The sequence below is a fragment of the Narcine bancroftii genome, chromosome 11 (genome assembly GCF_036971445.1).
Source record: "Narcine bancroftii isolate sNarBan1 chromosome 11, sNarBan1.hap1, whole genome shotgun sequence".
Taxonomy (NCBI): Eukaryota; Metazoa; Chordata; class Chondrichthyes; order Torpediniformes; family Narcinidae; genus Narcine; species Narcine bancroftii.
In genome coordinates, this window is record NC_091479.1 from 35710233 (window position 1) to 35729349 (window position 19117).

The 19117-nt window shown below is 42.2% G+C and overlaps 1 long non-coding RNA gene across 5 annotated transcripts in view; it reads left to right on the forward strand.

Moving 5' to 3' along the window:
• The window catches only part of LOC138745171 (uncharacterized), a 30738-nt gene that overhangs the window by 7659 nt on the left and 3962 nt on the right, over window positions 1-19117 (forward strand). For 2 of the 5 annotated variants that reach the window (XR_011346087.1, XR_011346088.1), the window contains 2 exons: window positions 13653-13717; window positions 15244-15384. This is a non-coding gene — a long non-coding RNA (uncharacterized lncRNA). Of the gene's footprint in view, window positions 1-13652; window positions 13723-15243; window positions 15385-19117 lie in introns of all 5 variants that reach the window. The other 3 variants (XR_011346090.1, XR_011346091.1, XR_011346089.1) reach the window with 2 other exon arrangements.

Genomic DNA, 19117 nt, shown 5'->3' on the forward strand with positions numbered 1-19117 from the left:
TTTCTTTTGATTTATTCAAGTCTGGATTTGGAGATTCCTCTTGAAGTAGAAGATACAATTTGGAAATGTTTCTTTGTAATTCCCTCATGAATCCCAATTTCCAATCCAATATTTCAGCTTTTTTATTGGAAGGTCATCCTTTGACCATGTGTACAGACCACCAGCCTCTTATGCATACTGTATCTCTACTTGCCGAGGGAGATTCAGCACTTGCACTTCATCCTTCAATTTTCATCAGACACACGTGACAGCTGAGAGAAAGCGAATTGGTGCCCAATCCAGGTGCGACATTACATACAACTACTGACATCAATTTCAATGCCATGGCTCATGTACGGTGCACTGATCCCGATTTCATCCGGTGTAACCAGATCAACTCTGGTCTCCATCTTCAAGATGTGACCCTGGATGAATCGGCTGAAATGTTGGTCTGATTTTTTTCCCCCAACAGGAAGGACTAGGCTATTTGTGTGGGCAGCTATGAGGCAGGAGATTTTCCCTTCACAATCTATCTCTTCCTGGTGGAAGAGCATCAATCAAACTGGTTAAGGAACATCTTACCTGGGTTCGTTTAAAACAGAATGTTGGATTATGGGCAAGGACTTGCTTGCTGGGTTAATGCCCTAAAGTATCCACGACCCCCCCCCCCTCCCAACCTCCCCTCAGCTGACTCCTTGAACACCATCCAATCCATGAACTCTAGGCAGCCCTGCAGCTGTCTTCCCTCACGTGACCACCTTTTGGTTGTCCTGATCTCGTAAGTGTTGTGAGCAATTTTAGGCCTCATTTCTAAGAGAGGATGTGATGGCCCAGAGGTGGTTTACAAGAATGACCCTGGGGATGAGAGGAATAATTTGATGGCTCTGGGCCTGTACTCGCCCGAGTTTAGAAGGATGAGGCAGGACCTTATTGAAATCTGATGAATAGTGAAAGGGCTGGATAGAGAGAATTTTGCCAGTACTGGGAGAGTGTAGGACCAGTGGGAACAACCTCAGAATAAAAGGATGTCTGCTTAAAACGGAGATGGAGAATCATTTTCATCTCGAGCAGTGATTTTCAAACTCCTCCTCCACACCCCCACCCCCTGGATCATATTCCACTTAATCCTTGTGCCAGAAGAGCTCTGTTAGTAAGGAATTACTTAAGGTGGAATGTGATTGGAAAGAAAAAGTTTGAAAACCACTGTTTTAATTGTACGTCATTGACTTATTCTGCGTGTGGTTTCATAACTCTAGAGGAAATGGACCAATGACAATTTTTCTCAAGCAAAATTTTTCCTTCACAATTGGGTCCGTCACAGTGACGGCATCACGTTTGTCTTGTTTATCCTTTACCCCTCCATCCAGACAGATGTGCTGATCAGCGAGTCGACTCCACTCATCCAGCACCACTGCCATTTCTGCTGCTCGGGCATTTCATCCCACATATTGAATTTGTTATTTCCCCTCTTCTTTTTTCTCAGCAAAGAGAATCAGGTTAATTTGATCTTCTTTCTGAATCCCAGTGAAAGGTTATCGACCTGAAGGTTTTAACTCCAATTATTTTTCCAGTAGATGACCTGCTGAGTATTTCCAGTATTGAGTTTTTATTTTACTGCCTTGGTATATTGCTGAGTGCTTTGAATGGGAGAAGAAATGTGGGTTGGGTTAAGTAAAGATTTCTAGATTATGGAGTCTTCTTTGGCTTGGCTTCGCGGACGAAGATTTATGGAGGGGGTAAAAAGTCCACGTCAGCTGCAGACTCGTTTGTGGCTGACAAGTCCGATGCGGGACAGGCAGACACGATTGCAGCGGTTGCAGGGGAAAATTGGTTGGTTGGGGATGGGTGTTGGGTTTTTCCTCCTTTGCCTTTTGTCAGTGAGGTAGGCTCTGCGGTCTTCTTCAAAGGAGGTTGCTGCCCGCCAAACTGTGATGCGCCAAGATGCACGGTTTGAGGCGATATCAGCCCACTGGCGGTGGTCAATGTGGCAGGCACCAAGAGATTTCTTTAGGCAGTCCTTGTACCTTTTCTTTGGTGCACCTCTGTCACGGTGGCCAGTGGAGAGCTCGCCATATAACACGATCTTGGGAAGGCGATGGTCCTCCATTCTGGAGACGTGACCCATCCAGCGCAGCTGGATCTTCAGCAGCGTGGACTCGATGCTGTCGACCTCTGCCATCTCGAGTACTTCGACGTTAGGGATGTAACCGCTCCAATGGATGTTGAGGATGGAGCGGAGACAACGCTGGTGGAAGCGTTCTAGGAGCCGTAGGTGGTGCCGGTAGAGGACCCATGATTCGGAGCCGAACAGGAGTGTGGGTATGACAACGGCTCTGTATACGCTTATCTTTGTGAGGTTTTTCAGTTGGTTGTTTTTCCAGACTCTTTTGTGTAGTCTTCCAAAGGCGCTATTTGCCTTGGCGAGTCTGTTGTCTATCTCATTGTCGATCCTTGCATCTGATGAAATGGTGCAGCCGAGATAGGTAAACTGGTTGACCGTTTTGAGTTTTGTGTGCCCGATGGAGATGTGGGGGTGCTGGTAATCATGGTGGGGAGCTGGCTGATGGAGGACCTCAGTTTTCTTCAGGCTGACTTCCAGGCCAAACATTTTGGCAGTTTCCGCAAAGCAGGACGTCAAGCGCTGAAGAGCTGGCTCTGAATGGGCAACTAAAGCGGCATCGTCTGCAAAGAGTAGTTCACGGACAAGTTTCTCTTGTGTCTTGGTGTGAGCTTGCAGGCGCCTCAGATTGAAGAGACTGCCATCCGTGCGGTACCGGATGTAAACAGCGTCTTCATTGTTGGGGTCTTTCATGGCTTGGTTCAGCATCATGCTGAAGAAGATTGAAAAGAGGGTTGGTGCCAGAACACAGCCTTGCTTCACGCCATTGTTAATGGAGAAGGGTTCAGAGAGCTCATTGCTGTATCTGACCCGACCTTGTTGGTTTTCGTGCAGTTGGATAATCATGTTGAGGAACTTTGGGGGACATCCGATGCGCTCTAGTATTTGCCAAAGCCCTTTCCTGCTCACGGTGTCGAAGGCTTTGGTGAGGTCAACAAAGGTGATGTAGAGTCCTTTGTTTTGTTCTCTGCATTTTTCTTGGAGCTGTCTGAGGGCAAAGACCATGTCAGTAGTTCCTCTGTTTGCGCGAAAGCCGCACTGTGATTCTGGGAGAATATTCTCGGCGACACTAGGTATTAATCTATTTAGTAGAATCCTAGCGAAGATTTTGCCTGCAATGGAGAGCAACGTGATTCCCCTGTAGTTTGAGCAGTCTGATTTCTCGCCTTTGTTTTTGTACAGGGTGATGATGGTGGCATCACGAAGATCCTGAGGCAGTTTACCTTGTTCCCAACAAAGTTTGAAAAACTCATGCAGTTTGGCATGCAGAGTTTTGCCGCCAGCCTTCCAGACTTCTGGGGGGATTCCATCCATACCTGCTGCTTTGCCACTTTTCAGTTGTTCGATTGCCTTGTATGTCTCATCCAGGGTGGGAACCTCATCCAGCTCTAGCCTTAGGGGCTGTTGAGGGAGCTGGAGCAGGGCGGAATCTTGGACTGAGCGGTTGGCACTGAAAAGAGATTGGAAGTGTTCTGACCATCGGTTGAGGATGGAGATCTTGTCGCTGAGGAGGACTTTGCCGTCTGAGCTGCGCAGCGGGCTTTGGACTTGGGGTGAGGGGCCGTACACAGCCTTTAGAGCCTCGTAGAAACCCCTGAAGTCGCCAATGTCCGCGCTGAGCTGGGTTCATTTGGCGAGGCTAGTCCACCACTCATTTTGGATCTCCCGGAGTTTGCGCTAAAGATGGCTGCATGCGCGACGGAAGGCTTGTTTCTTCTCTGGACAGGACGGCTTTGTCTTCAAACCACTTCACTTCAAACCAAAGCCCAGGAACAATAAAGCCCCCAGAAAGAGGTTCAATGTTGGAAACCTGCAGTCAGACGAAGCGAGAGGAAACTTCCAGGCAAACCTCAAAGCAAAGCTCGACGATGCAACCCGCCTCACGGACCCGTCCCCTGAAACCCTCTGGGATCAGTTGAAGACTACCATACTGCAATCCACTGAAGAGGTACTGGGCTTCTCCTCCAGGAAAAACAAGGACTGGTTTGACGAAAACAGCCAGGAAATCCAGGAGCTGCTGGCAAAGAAGCGAGCTGCCCACCAGGCTCACCTTACAAAGATTATGGAGTAGATTTAGAAAAATAGACGTAAAAGTGGAGGGTTCATGGAAATAGTTAATTCATCTTTTCGAATTTTTGAGTCTCCTGCCGGAAAGCTTGGGATACTCACTGGGCTTAATTCAAACCTGCCGGCAGCAAACTCTTAATGAGGTCCCACCTTGTCCTGTGGAGCCCAGCGCATATAACCATATGACTGTTTACAGCACGGAAACAGGTCATATTGGCCCTTCTAGTCTGTGCCAGTTCACATGAACAACTCCACTAGTTTTCCTCTCCAACACTCTGGCCATATCCCTCCAACCCCCTCATATCCATCGACACATCCAACCTTCTCTTAAATGACAGAAAGGACCCTGCCGCAATTATCTCTTCTGGAAGATCATTCCATTCTGCCACCACTCTGAGTGAAGAAACATCCTCTAACATTCCTCCTACAGTTTTGCACCCTTACCTTGAACTCATGCCCTCTTGTTCCAACCTCCCCTGCCCTCAGGGGAAAGAGTCGACTCACGTCTAGTCTATCTATTCCTTTCATAATTTTGACTACCTCTATCATAACCCCCTTCATCCATCTACGCTCCAATGAATAAAGTCACTGTCTCCTTAATCTTTCTCTGTACTCGAGATGTTGTAAGCCACGTAACATTTTTGTAAATCTTTTCTGCACCCTCACCACGTTATCTATTTCATTTCTATATTTGGAGACCAGAACTGAAAACAATTCTCCAAACCTGGCCTCACCAATGCCTTAAACCGTTGCAGCATCACTTTCCAGCTATACTCTAGTCTATGCTATGATTTATGAAGGCCAGCAGACCATATCTCAGGATAAGACCCACTGTCTTAACGTCCCTCATATGCAAGATTTTGCCTCCCATCTGCACAATTTCTGTGCTTTCTCCAAGGTTGATCTTGTCATAGGATACCATCAGATCCCATCCATAAGGAAGACATCCCTAAAATGGTGATTATTACCCCTTCTGGGCTTTTTGAATGTCTTAGGATGCCACTTGAGTTGAAGAATGCTGTTCAAACCTGCCAGCGGGTTATAGACACTTTGGGCAGAGATTTAGAGTTCCCTTAGATCTACTTGGATAACATCTGGTAAAAACAATGTCATCACGAATATGCTGTCCAGACCGACTATATATCATATTCAGGGTGACATTGATATTTCTGAATTAGCCAGTATCCAGGCAATGGACCCCGATGTTCAGGCATACAGTACGGCCATTACTAACCTGGACATACAGCAGAGGGCAGCACAACTGGGTGGCCAACCTTACTTTGTGACATGTCTTTGGGCTACATTAGACCAATGTTTCCTGCATCTTGGAGGAAACACCTTATTGACCAGATACACAGCTGATCTCATCCGTCCATCAGAACATTTGTCAAGTGCATGTCAAATAAATATGTATAGCATGGACTGAGAAAAGGCGTTGTGCAATGTGTTTGCACCTGTACCTCCTGCCAGACTGCCAAAATTCAGTGCCACACTAAGGCACCTCTTCAACATTTCCCGACGGTATGCAGACAGTTGGAACACGTGCATGTAGACCTACTTGGACCATTGCCAGAATCTCAAAACATGAGATACATTCTAACAGTTGTAGAACATTTCACGTGCTGGTCAGAGGCCGTCCCGTTGCCATCCAGTGACACTGAGACAAGGGCCAGAGCATTCATCGTCAACTGGATGGCTAGATTTGGTTTTTCCACATTAATTCAATCCGCGGAACACAATTCACCCACGTTCCCACCAGCAACTTAAGTCCACTTTTAAGGCCCGACTCACTGGTCCCAATTAGGTTGATGAGTTGCCATGCATTCTTTTGGGAGTGCGCACAGCTCCAAAGTAAGATATGTCTGCATTGTCCGCAGAGATCGTTTATTGTACGGTCCTTACAGTTTCATGGGGCATTCATTTCACAACCAACTCTGATCTGAACTTCCTTCCACAGCTTCGACATGGTATCACGATCAGCAAAGCTTTTCCTACCCACTGGCTTGGATCCCCTTAACAGAATGTACCCCACCACTCCTGGATGCTGATTTTGTTTTTGTGCACAGACAGGACCCAGGAGTGCTGTTACAATGACCATATGAGGGCCTTTTCCACGTGGTAAAGAAGAATGGGTTTGCGTATACTTTAGACATTGGGGGACATTTGCAGCTGTTTAGTTGGGACAGACAAAACCTCTGCCCATTTGGATCCCGCTTCACCCTTTCATTGCCCCCAGCCGAGACGATGAGGGTGTCCACCTAAAGTGCATGCAACTGGTGTTTTACTTTCTGGCGACGGTTCTGGTGGGGGGTGGGGTGTGTATCAACTATGTAGCGGGCCGAGAGAGCCAGGTTCTATGGCGGGCACATGAAATCATAAGGCAGACAGCTGGGAACTCATCCATTTAATTGACTGCATGCACATGGTCCTGCGTGTCGAGGAATGGCACGTTGATCTGTGATTTCCCCTGCCGGAAGGTGCAGGACACTCACAGGGCTTAATTTAAACCTGTGGTCCCGTGGATCTGCAGCAAACTCACAAATGATGTCCCACCTTGACCCATGGAGCCCGGGACGTGTTGCCTTAGTAGCTCTATCGAAGTATCCGCTACATATATAAATATTTGGGAGGATGATCACACTTACAGGATACTTTTCATCCATCTCACAGCCTGTGGGAAGATGCTATTTTCCTGATTTTGATGATGGACGTGGTTAAACATGCTGTTCACTAGATCAAAATGGTCTTTGTACTATTCCTTGAGCCCAATTTGAACAACACTCCCAGTAAATGTCATCTACAGAAAAAGGGAGACCCCAGTGATCCTCACTACTCTGCATCATTGCTGTCTGATGCTTTCCAGCAACTAGACCATCCAAAGGTCGAGACTCAACTGCGCTCCTGTAAAATCTCAGGATGAGAGCCATTAGCCTTGACTTTCTCAGGCTCCTTGGGAAGTGTAGGCCCTTCCTGACTGATAAGGAGTTGTGATCGTTCTGTGCATTAATACGTGTGCTGTATGGATGGGAATTTTATGTGATTGTATTGTCTATTCTTGCTCTTTAACAATCTTTAGTGGATAGAAGTAGTCATTGTACTTTAGGATGTACAATCATGTACAGATTGTCTTTAAATAGCCATTTGGCCCAGATGTCTATTCAGTCCAAGAATACTTTCCATCACAGGCAGATTTTAAGCAATAACACCATTCATACTTAAACAAACATTGCTTTTAATTTTCTTTTTTAAAAAAAAACAGGATCAAACTTTAACTTATCACTATTAACAGCCTTCCATTACCCCCTTCTAATTCGAAGTGCTAGTGTATTTAATGGGCATAAAGTTCTTTGACACAACTCCAAGTTCACCGGTGTCTATCAATTCTTATACTGTGCATAGAATTCACCATTTATGAATTTTCACCAAGCTCTGGTGCTTAAAAGTAAATGTTTACCCTCCAGGAAAGCTCTTGTTGGTTTCAGAGAGGGATTTCCTGCTCATTGGACACACATAAACTGATTCCCTCTGATCAGCCACTTTGGTGTCTTGCCAAAGAACCTTGACACATAAGGGTTTTCCAAATGATAACCTCTTCTGCAGGTCACCATTGATTTCCTTTTGTTTCCCTTATTTCAAGTGAAACATCATTTCTAGCCAGCCATTTCCTGTTTTTCAACAGGCTGAACTGAGAACTCATGACCCGTCTTAAAAACAAGATGCTGGCTTGCCATCTCTCTCTCTCTCTCTCTCTCTCTCTCTCTCTCTCTTAGAAAAAGCCTATTTGGTCTCTCTTCTCTGCTTGCAAAACCACATGACCTTCTTAGAATAGCAAACTGGTATCAGCCAGATGACTGCACTGGACCCAAACTTCTGAGTCCATTAATCTGTTGCTTTAAAACAATAATCCATTTACGCCTGCTTTTGAAATTCTTTAGCAAAACAGTCTCCTTGTTTTGTCTTTGTAAAGACTCTCGGCACCTGAATGACTCACTCTCAACAAAGCTCTTGTATTTTAAATAAGAGCTGTTTTGTGCAGTGCATGTGTTTGTTTGTGACCTAAATGACTCCTCCAATCCATCTCTTTCAAAAACATCTCTATATACAATGTAAAATACATAATCTGTCACAGGACAGATGCAGCAGAAGAGCTGTGATAAAATCAATGGTGTCCTTGCAAAAACAAAAAGTGGGAAGAGGTATAATCTGTTGAGTGGAGTTTGTAATAGTTTGAAACTTGAACCTCTCTCTATTTCAGGAGACAATTTACTGTCATGTAATTAAAAAGTGTCATGTCACACAAAATTGCTTTTTTCTTGCTCTTAAGCAGACAGACTTACCTCTGGCAGAAATTTCCTGAAATGCTTCTTGCAGTCAGAGAAAGTCTGAGTGCTCCCCCCACCCCACCACCCCAAACCCTGGGCCAAGTCACTGAGGGTCTGTGGATTCTTTTTTAATGCTCACAGATGTATGCTCCAGTTTTGAACCTCTGACATAATTAGGAACCATTTAGCACTCACTCGTATCCCAGGTCTGATACCTGACACCCTTTTAGCCAGTTTTGACCCAGTCTCCAGCAATCCACAGCCTGGTGTGAGTTCCTTGACTGCTTTGTCCAGAAGCCCACAGCCTGCGTGGGTTCCTCTCCTCAAGTCACCAACAGCCTGCCACCTATGTGGGTCTTTCAGCTGCAGAACCCCCCACTGGTCTGCTGCCTAAGTCACTGACCCGTGGATTGAATCCTCTGCTTCTGAGATGTTGGTGGGGTGTTGTCTTTCTGTTTTCTGGTGCCCTGCCCTAGTCGTCCGCTTCCCCAGAGTTCACGGTGGCGAAGAAATCTAACAAATCTAAATGAATAAAAATTAACTAAGAGGAGAATCTCACATGTCTAGAGGGATGGAAAGGGCATTATTACAAATTGAAGCCTGATATTTGAATATTCAGGTGCCAAATTTGCAAAAGCATAGAGTATATATTTCTCAGCGAAATGTAATTTTTTCCAAAGGAATACAACTTTGAATTTTTGCTTGTCATCTTGGCATCCCTAAAAATATATGGGATTTCCAAGTAAGTTCACTACATGTCCTCATCACCGCTAACGTTAATTTAACAAATTTCAATTGATATATTAATAGATTTAATTTGGTCCTTGTTCCTTCCATATTTCTTAATAAAATTAAGGTCAGATTCTGTGGAAAAACATCTCCTATAACTTGTTCCATAAATATTGTAATTCTCCCCAAAAAGATCTTGCATTAGGACAAAGATAAGTTGAATGCAAGAAAGTTGCGATATCTTCACCACACCTAAAACATTGATGTGATAATTCTGATTTTATTCTATTCAATTTCACTGGTGTAAGAAGTAACTGTAGAAGAAAAACTAGTTGTGAATTCCTTCCTCACTGCTGCAGTGTGGAACTTTGGTCAATAGATCCAAAATGCTGCATTGAAGTGAATTAATACAACTCCCCTGGATCACGTGATCAAGAGAGCAAAAATAAATTATGAAAGTAAGCTTGCGGCAAATATAAAAACCGACTGCAAAAGCTTTTATAAATATGTCAAGAGAAAAAGATTGGTGAAATTTAGAGTAGGTCCCTTGCAGTCAGAATTGGGGGAATATATAATGGGGTGTAAGGAAATGGCAGACCAATTAAATTCTTACTTTCATTCTGTTTTCACAAGAGAGGATACAAATAACCTCCCAAGGATGTTGGAAAACATAGAGACTAATGCAAGGGAGGAACTGAAAGAAATCAGTATCTCTAAGGACATGGTCTTGGGGAAATTGATGGGATTGAAGGCAGATAAATCCCAAGGACCTGATAATCTACATCGTAGGGTACTCAAGGAAGTGGCCATTCAGATAGCAGATGCTTTAAGAATTATTTTCCAGAACTCGATAGACTCAGGATCAGTACCCATGGATTGGAGGGTAGCTAATGTTACCCCACTATTTAAAAAGGGGGGTAGAGAAAAAGCAGGGAATTTTAGGCCGGTGAGCCTTACATCAGTAGTGGGCAAAATGATGGAATCCATTATTAAGTATGTAATAGCGGAGCATATGACTAGCAGAGAAGGGATCAGATAGAGTCGACATGGATTTACAAAAGGTAAATCGTGCTTGACAAATCTATTGGAATTCTTTGAGATAGTGACAGGTAATATAGATGGGGGAGAGCCAGTGGATGTGGTGTACCTGGACTTCCAAAAGGCCTTCGATAAGGTCCCGCATAAACGACTGGCTTACAAAATCAAGGCTCATGGGATTGGGGGCAAAGTATTGATGTGGATTGAGAACTGGCTGGCAGGTAGAAGACAGAGAGTTGGGATAAATGGCTCATTTTCTGAGTGGCAGGCGGTGACCAGTGGGGTGCCACAGGGATCTGTACTGGGACCCCTGCTGTTCACAATTTACATTAATGATCTGGATGAGGGGATTTGATGTAATATCTCCAAATTTGCAGATGACACTAAGCTAGGAGGGGTTGTGTGCACGGAAGTGGGATTCAGGAAGCTCCAGTGTGATTTGGATAAATTGAGGGACTGGGCAGATACATGGCAAATGCACTACAATGTGGATAAATGTGAGGTTATCCATTTTGGTAATACAAACTGGAGGGCAGATTACTATTTGAATGGCAATAGATTAAGAGATGGGGAAGTGCAGAGAGACCGAGGGGTACTTGTACGCCAGTCTCTGAAGGCGAGCATGCAGGTACAGCAGGCGGTTAAAAAGGCAAATAGTATGTGGCCTTCATATCAAGAGGGTTTGTGGATAGGAACAAGGATACCTTACTGCAGCTGTACAGGGCCTTGGTGAGAACACACCTGGAGTATTGTGTGCAGTTTTGGATGTTCTTGCAATGGAGGGAGTTCAGAGGCGATTCACCAGGCTGATACCTGGAATGGCAGGAATGACTTATGAGGAAAGATTGCGCAAATTGGGATTGTACTCGCTGGAGTTTAGAAGATTGAGAGGGGATCTCATAGAGACATATAAAATTCTGGCAGGACTGGACAGAATGGATGCAGATGGGATGTTTCCAATTGTGGGAAAATCCAGAACCCGGGGCCATGGTTTGAGGATAATAGGCAAACCATTTAGGACCGAGATGAGGAGGAATTTCTTTACCCAGAGGGTGGTGAATCTGTGGAATTCATTGCCACAGAGGGCAGTAGAGGCAGGTTCATTAAATATATTTAAGAGGGAATTAGATCTATTTCTTCAGTATAAGGGTATTAAAGGTTACGGAGAGAAGGCGGGGACGGGGTATTGAACTTTAAGATCAGCCATGATCTCGTTGAATGGCGGAGCAGGCTCAAAGGGTCGAATGACCTACTCCTGCTCCTATCTTCTATGTTTCTATTGCAAAATCAGTTTCCTGAGGAGGTTTTCAAATCCAATAGCCTGAGTCACCTGACTCCAGGTGCAGCTTTCAGAGAAAATCCTTGCTGACATCTGCTACATGACTGATGTAGAAACAATTATACTGAACTAATTTATGTCTTGCATTGAGATCCTGATATGGATCTCCCCATATTTGCCAACCAATTACAATATTCAGATCCATTTCCCACCTTTGTCTCAACTTTTGAACTTCTCATTTAAAAGTTCCTACTTGTAATAAAGAGGACATCATCAAATAATTTTTTTAACAATTCCTCTTTATAAGGAATGCCTATGAATGATGCGGATTTCTCAAAATTTAAAAAAGAATCACCATTTAGGTGGCAAATGCAAGCAATAAGATACCTAGGTGTACAAATAAACAAAAATCTCGGCCAACTATATAAACTCAATTATTATCCACTAATGAAAAAATTACAGGATGATTTAGAGCATTGGAAAGATTTACCATTAACACTAATAGGAAGGATAATCTGTATTAAAATGAACATTTTTCCAAGGATATTATACCTATTTCAGGCATTGCCAATACAACTGACAGAGAAATTCTTCAAGGAGTTAAAGAAAATAATAAGGAAATTTTTATGGAAAGGGGGGAAACCGAGGATAGCACTAGATAAATTAATAGAATGGTATAAACAAGGAGGCTTACAACTGCCAAACTTTAAAAATTATTGTAGAGCCGCACAATTAAGATACCTATCAGATTTTTATCAAACAAGGGAAAAGCCAGATTGGACTAGATTAGAATTAGATAAAATAGAGGAAAAGACACCTGAACACATATTATATAAATGGGATGAAAAATTGGTACAACATAGAAGTTCTCCAGTATTACATCATCTACTCAATATTTGGAAGAAGATTCATGTAGAAAGAAATAAAACAAATTATCAATTACCAAAACTAATATTGACACAAAACAAGTTACTCCCTTTTACAATAGATAACCTTTCCTTTAGAGAATAGGAGAAAAAAGAATAGAAAATTGTTTTTCAGGAAATAGATTATTATCCTTTGAACAAATGAAAGATAAATACAATATAACTCAAGATACAGCACTGGCATATTACCAATTGAGATCCTACTTGAAGGATAAATTAGGAAGCAGTTTGAGTTTGCCAGAGGGAAGTAACTTTGAATATGTGATTACAGATACAATGATAATCAAAAGATTTATAACAAATATGTATATTAAACTGCAAGAAAAGGGGAATGAGGAAACAAATGGTAAAACTAAACAAAAATGGGAACAGGATTTAAATATAAAGATAAAAAAAGGAAACATGGGCGAAGTTATGCTCTGGAATGATGAGAAATACAATAAATATGAGGTTACGTATGATACAATATAACTGGATACACAGGCTATACATTACACCTCAAAAGTTAAATAAATGGGACCCAACAGTATCTGACAGATGTTTTCGATGTAAAAAAAGAAATGGGAACAACAATTCATGCAATCTGGACATGTGAAAAAGTTGAAAAATTTTGGGAAGATCTCAATCAGATATTAAATAAAATAACAGAAAACAATATACCAAAGAATCCAGAGATCTTTCTCCTAAGTAACATATAGTTTAAGAAATAATATTGAAATATTCGAACAAATATGGGAGCCTTATATTAAACACAATAGCGAAAACCTACCGGGGACAATCACTACCTAAGTTAACGGAAGGAAAAGGAAATGAAAAGAATGGACTCAGTGGAATTTCTGGTGTATATTTATTGAATGACAACATTGTCTGACTGGTTTAATGTATCCTAGATTTTATACCTTAAATGGACGGGAGGGGGGAGGTGGGGAGGGTGGATGGGGAGGAGGGAGGGGGGGGGAGAAAATGACATTGTATATGTGTGAAAAGGAAAAAATGTGTATCATGGTTAATGTGGTTTATGGTGTGAAAAATAAAAGATTATAAAAAAATTTAAAAAAAAATATGCTCTTAGTTGGAAATAGCAAAAAAGATTGCGATGAGTTATACGATATTTATTTCTCAGTTGCTCAAATGACATTAATTGACCCCTTTCATAACAATCTTCAACATTTATAATCCCCTTACGAAACCAGCTATCCAGCAATTGATGATCCTGAAGATACGAGGATACGAGGATTTTGAATCAAAGCCATTCTGGGTGATGTACATCCACTTACACCAATTACATCATTTATTTTATTCCATATATTAATCAAGTGTTTCAACAATTGTGTATCTTTATCACCAACCATTAATTTTGATTCCCACTTGTACATAAATTCTTCTGCTTTTCCCTCTCCTATTTTATTTGATTCTATTTTAACCCTTTCAAAAAAAGAAGCAAGAAATCTCATTTGAGCTGCTCCATAACAATTTTTAAAAAGAGGAAGCTGCAGTCCTCTCAATGCAGAATTTGCATTGGGTTATTTGTAACATGGGATTCAATCAGAAATGGGTTCACGTGACATAAAACCACGATGCAGAATGTTTTCTAAGAATGGAATACATGAGGAGGGTTGACGAGGTCTCCAGCTGGAGAAAGATCACAAGATATAGGAGCAGAAGTAGGCCCGTCGAGTCTGTTCCACCATTCTTCCACTCAGCCACACTGCCCAGCTCTCTCCCCATTACCCTTAATTCCTTGACGTATCAAATACCTGTTAATCTCTGCCTTAAATACACCCAATGACCTCACGTGGGTTTCACGACCCATTGACAAAATCAATTTTTCCACATTTGTTTTAAATTGACACCCTTTTATCCTGAAATTATGCTCTCCTGTCCTAGAATACCCTATCATGGGAAACATATTTCCCATATGTATTCTGTCCAGGCCTTCCAGCATTTGAAATACCTCTGAGGACCCCTTTATCCTTCTGTACTCCAACTAGTACAGTCGAAGAGTCGACAATTGTTCCTCATACACTAACCCTTTCATTCCTGATATCATTCCAGTAAATCATCTCTGACCTTCTCCAACACCAACACATCTTTTCTCAAATACAGCACCCAAAACTCTAATTCTGATTGAATGGAAAGGGAATTCTCCAACGACACAAACACAACAGTTAAATGATATTATGTCTTGTTGATATTTACCAATCGGGAAGGTTCTTGTTGTGTTGTTCAGGGAAGCATTAGTGTTTTTGTGACTCAATGTACCAGCATCTGAAGTTTGTTATCTCTTCAGAAAAGCTTGATAGCTTTAGCATGGAGCAGAGCTGAACCAAGTCTTTGCAGGTATTTAAGGGAGTGTGTGGTCAGCGTTTGTTCTGGACCAACAATCTCACCAAATGACTCTGCTTGAAATCAAGATTCAAACCATTTTGAGCAATACAACAGGAATTGTTCAACAAGAGCCTGATGTTCCTTGAGGAGTTTTCTTTCAATAGTGGAAGTGATTTTTTTTTTTAAAGCCCGTTAATATTCCTGATACAGATGTTTGTATTTAACTTTCAGGTTGCTATCTGTTGTTAACTTGGAGACCTTTAATGGGGTGACTTGGTGGAGTCTTTGCTTTAACCAAGCAGTTCTCTTGCAATTTTCCAGCTGTTGGATGCGATTCAGTTGCTTGCAAGTATAGCAAGTGGGATTTTGATGTGAAATTGCAACTCACAGCGTCATTTTTGTGTTTGAAAATGCCAATGTGAAAATTTTAACTTTAGTCTTCTTGGTTTGCTCAAGTTTACAGAGGAAACGTTGGGTGAAGCTGAGAAGACAGAGTTGGATGCCCATTTGGCGTATCGGCTGGGCAAAGCAGAAAGCACAAAATGAGGGGCTGAAAAAATAATGAAGCAGACTGAAGTGCCGTTGAAACAAACCCAGGTAAATAATTTAATTTTGTGCAGCGTACTTAAGAGACCAAACGATTTAGGCTTTTAGTGGTGACCTATTTAAATGAACAAAATCTGATTAGAATAGAAGTTTATGGAATGTTTGGAAGTTGCCACAAAAAAATGTAGCATATAAATTAGGTGTTGTTGTAATTAAGATAAATGAACAATTCAATGAGCCTGGTGTCACAGTATCTGCCTCCCTCTACTGTACATCACCGTTAAACCTTCTCCCCAATATGAACCTGATGTCAAAGTATATGACATTGTTAATTGTACATCAATGTTAAACCTTCTCACGAATGTGAATCCTGTCTCAAAGTTTCTGCCTCAGTCTATCGTACATCAACATTAAACTTTCTCCCCCCTGTGAACCTTGTGTAATAGAATCTGCCTCAGTGTACCGTCCATCACCGTTAAACATTCTCCCCACTGTGAACCTGGTGTCACGGTATATATCTCAATTTACAGTATATCACCGTTAAACCTTCTCCCCCGCTGTGAACCTGGTGTAATAGAATCTGCCTCAGTCTACCGTCCATCACCGTTAAACCTTCTCCCCACTGTGAACCTGGTGTCACGGTATGTATCTCAGTTTACAGTATATCACCATTAAACCTTCTCCCCAATGTGAACCTGGTGTCACAGTATCTGCCTCAGTCTACCGTACATCACCGTTAAACCTTCTCACAACTGTGAACTTGGTGTCACAGTATTGATCTCAGTCTATCGTATATCACTGATAAGCCTCCTCCCCACTGTGCACCCGATGTCACGGTATCCATCTCAATTTACCATACATCACTGTTAAACGTTCTCCCCAATATGAACATAGTGTCACAGTATCTGACACAGTTTATAGTAAATCACTGTTAAACCTTCTTACTACTGTGGAATCCATCTCACATTTTCTGCCTCAGTCTACCTTTCATAAACATTAAGCCTTTTCCTCCTGTGAACCTGGTGTTAAAGTATCTGCCTCAGTTTAAAGCACATCACCATTAAGCCTTCTTACTGCCCTGAACTCAGCGTCATAGTATATTCCAACGTCTACTGTACTTTACCGTTAAAACGTCTCCCCACTCTGAACCTGGTGTCGCAGTATCTCACACAGTTTATTGTACATGACTGTTAAACCGTGTTAATGTTGTGAACCCATTGTCTCAGTATCTCTTATCAGTCTACCATACATCATCGTTTAACATTTACACATCTGTGAACGGGTGTCACTGTATCTGACACAGTTTATTGTACATCACTGTTAAACCTTTTCACTGCTGTGAACCCAGCATCACAGTAACTGTCTCAGTCTACCGTACATCATCGTTGAACCTTATCCCCACTGTGCACCTGGTGTCACATTATCTACCTCAACATACCGTATATCACCATTAAACCTCCTCCCCACTCTGAACCTGGTGTCACTGTATCTGCCTCAGTCTACCATACATCACCGTTAAACATTATCCCCATTGTGCACCTGGTATCACATGATCTACATCAACATACCGTACATCACCATTAAACCTTATTCCCATGTGAACCTGGTGTCACAGTATCTGCCTCAGTCTACAGTACATCACCGTTAAACCTGATCCCCACTTTACTCCTGGTGTCAAATTATCTACCTCAACATACCCTACATCACTGTTAAACGTTCTCCCCCTGTGAACCTGGTGCCACAGTATCTGACACAGTTCATAGTATATCACTGTTAAACCTTCTCACAAATGTGAATCCTACTATAAAATAATGCTCCCCTTCTAAGTCTCGCTGTATTCAAATCCCACCTATTTTAAAAATTCCAAAAAAAAGAGAAAAATCAATCCCTAAACAAGCTACTCAAGAGTAGTAGCCCCCTAAAAATCTGGGTGTGGTGAAGTCCACAAGTGGCAGGTGACTAAAGGACTCAGTGTCACCCACCCCCAGTCAGACTTTCACAAAGTACTGAAACAAAAACATTCAACCCAGTGATTCCAGTCCCAATGATTGTTCCGGATCTTCAATATCGAGAAGACTTTGCGTCAATTCAACTTTTTTCCATTCTTTCCATATTTTCCAATCTTCCCATTTCCATTCCCATTGACCCTTCCCTTCGGTGACATAGGTGACGATCGCCCATTTCCTCGAACATCTGGCGCCACAATACTTCTTAGGCTGAATTAAATTCTCGGTCTCTTCTGATAATTTCTTGACTCAGAACTGCATTAAAAAAACCCTATTATTTTGAACCATCAGTGGAGCCTGATTTTGCCGTGTTTTCTGCACCACCAATCGGAGGATCACCTCTCTGTCTTGATATTTAAAACAGCAAATCAAAACTGCTTGTGGTAATTCGCCTGGAAACGGTTTCTTCCTTAACACTCTGTTCGCTCAATCTAATTCCAGTCCATCTGGAATGAATTACCTGCCCTACACTTCTGGGATCCATTTCTTCAAAACCTTCAGCGAATCCGAACCTTCCATATCTTCCGGAAGACCTACTATCTTAACATTATTTCTACGACATTGGTTTTCTAATGAGTCAAACTTCTTCAATAATTCCTTCTTCTGAATCCCCCAATCTACAAAAGGATCTTCCACTATTTCCATTTTTTCTCTATTACGCTCCACTTGACTCTTGCATTCAAGAAAGCCTCCTCAATCTTTTTAAAATGATCTTGCACAGTATCCACTGATCGTGTCCATCTCGTAACATCACTCTTAACTACATTAATATCTTGCTTCAGAAAAGTTATTTCTTCACACACAGTGTTCATTTTAGTTTTCATTTCTGAAAATCCTTGAGTCATCTGATGAGTCATCTGCATTGACATATTTGACATATCTTCCATGAGCTGAGCAATCCCTTCCAGAATTGGAAACACAGAATCCAGTCCAGGATCCATCACCTCCCTTTGAGGCTGACCGTCTTTTGCCTCAGTCCCCAGTTCTTCAAATTCTAATGAAGTTGAGCATCTTCTTCCTCCATAGCAATAGGTCCTCTTCCGGTGCTGCTGCAGGTCTGGACACCATTTCGATTCTCCACTATTCCAAAGTCTATAAACAGTATTTTTAATCACTTTTACAACTTTTAAAATCAAGCATTTAATAGTCTAACTGGGGAAGGGTGGAACCACATGTCTACCCTCTGCGCCATCTTGTCACAGTATCTGACACAGTTTATAGTAAATCACTGTTAAAGCTTCATATTACTGTGAATGCTGTCTCTCAGCTTCTGCCTCACTCTACCGTTCATCAACGTTAAACCTTCTCCCCCTGTTAACTTGGTGTTAAAGTATCAGCCTAAGTTTACCACACATCACCATTAAACCTTCTCCCCATTGTGAGACCAGTTTTACTGTATCTGCCACAGTTTATCGTACATCACTATTATATCTTCTCACTACTGTGAACTCGGTGTTACAGAGCCTGCCAGTCTACCGTACATCACCAGTAAACCTTCTCCTCAATGTGAGCCTGGTGTTACTGTATCTGCCACAGTTTAGTGTACATCATCATTAAAAATTCTCCCCAATATGAAGCTGGTGTCACTGTATTCGCCAAGGGTTATTGTACAGCTGTGTTAAACATTTTCCCCACTATGAACCCGGTGTACAGTAACTGTCTCAGTTTCCCATACAACACCAATAAAGCAATTTTTCCCACTCTGAGCGCAGTATCAACGTATCTACGTAGTCTCCTGTACATCACCATTAACCTCCTCCCCACTGTGAACCAGGTTT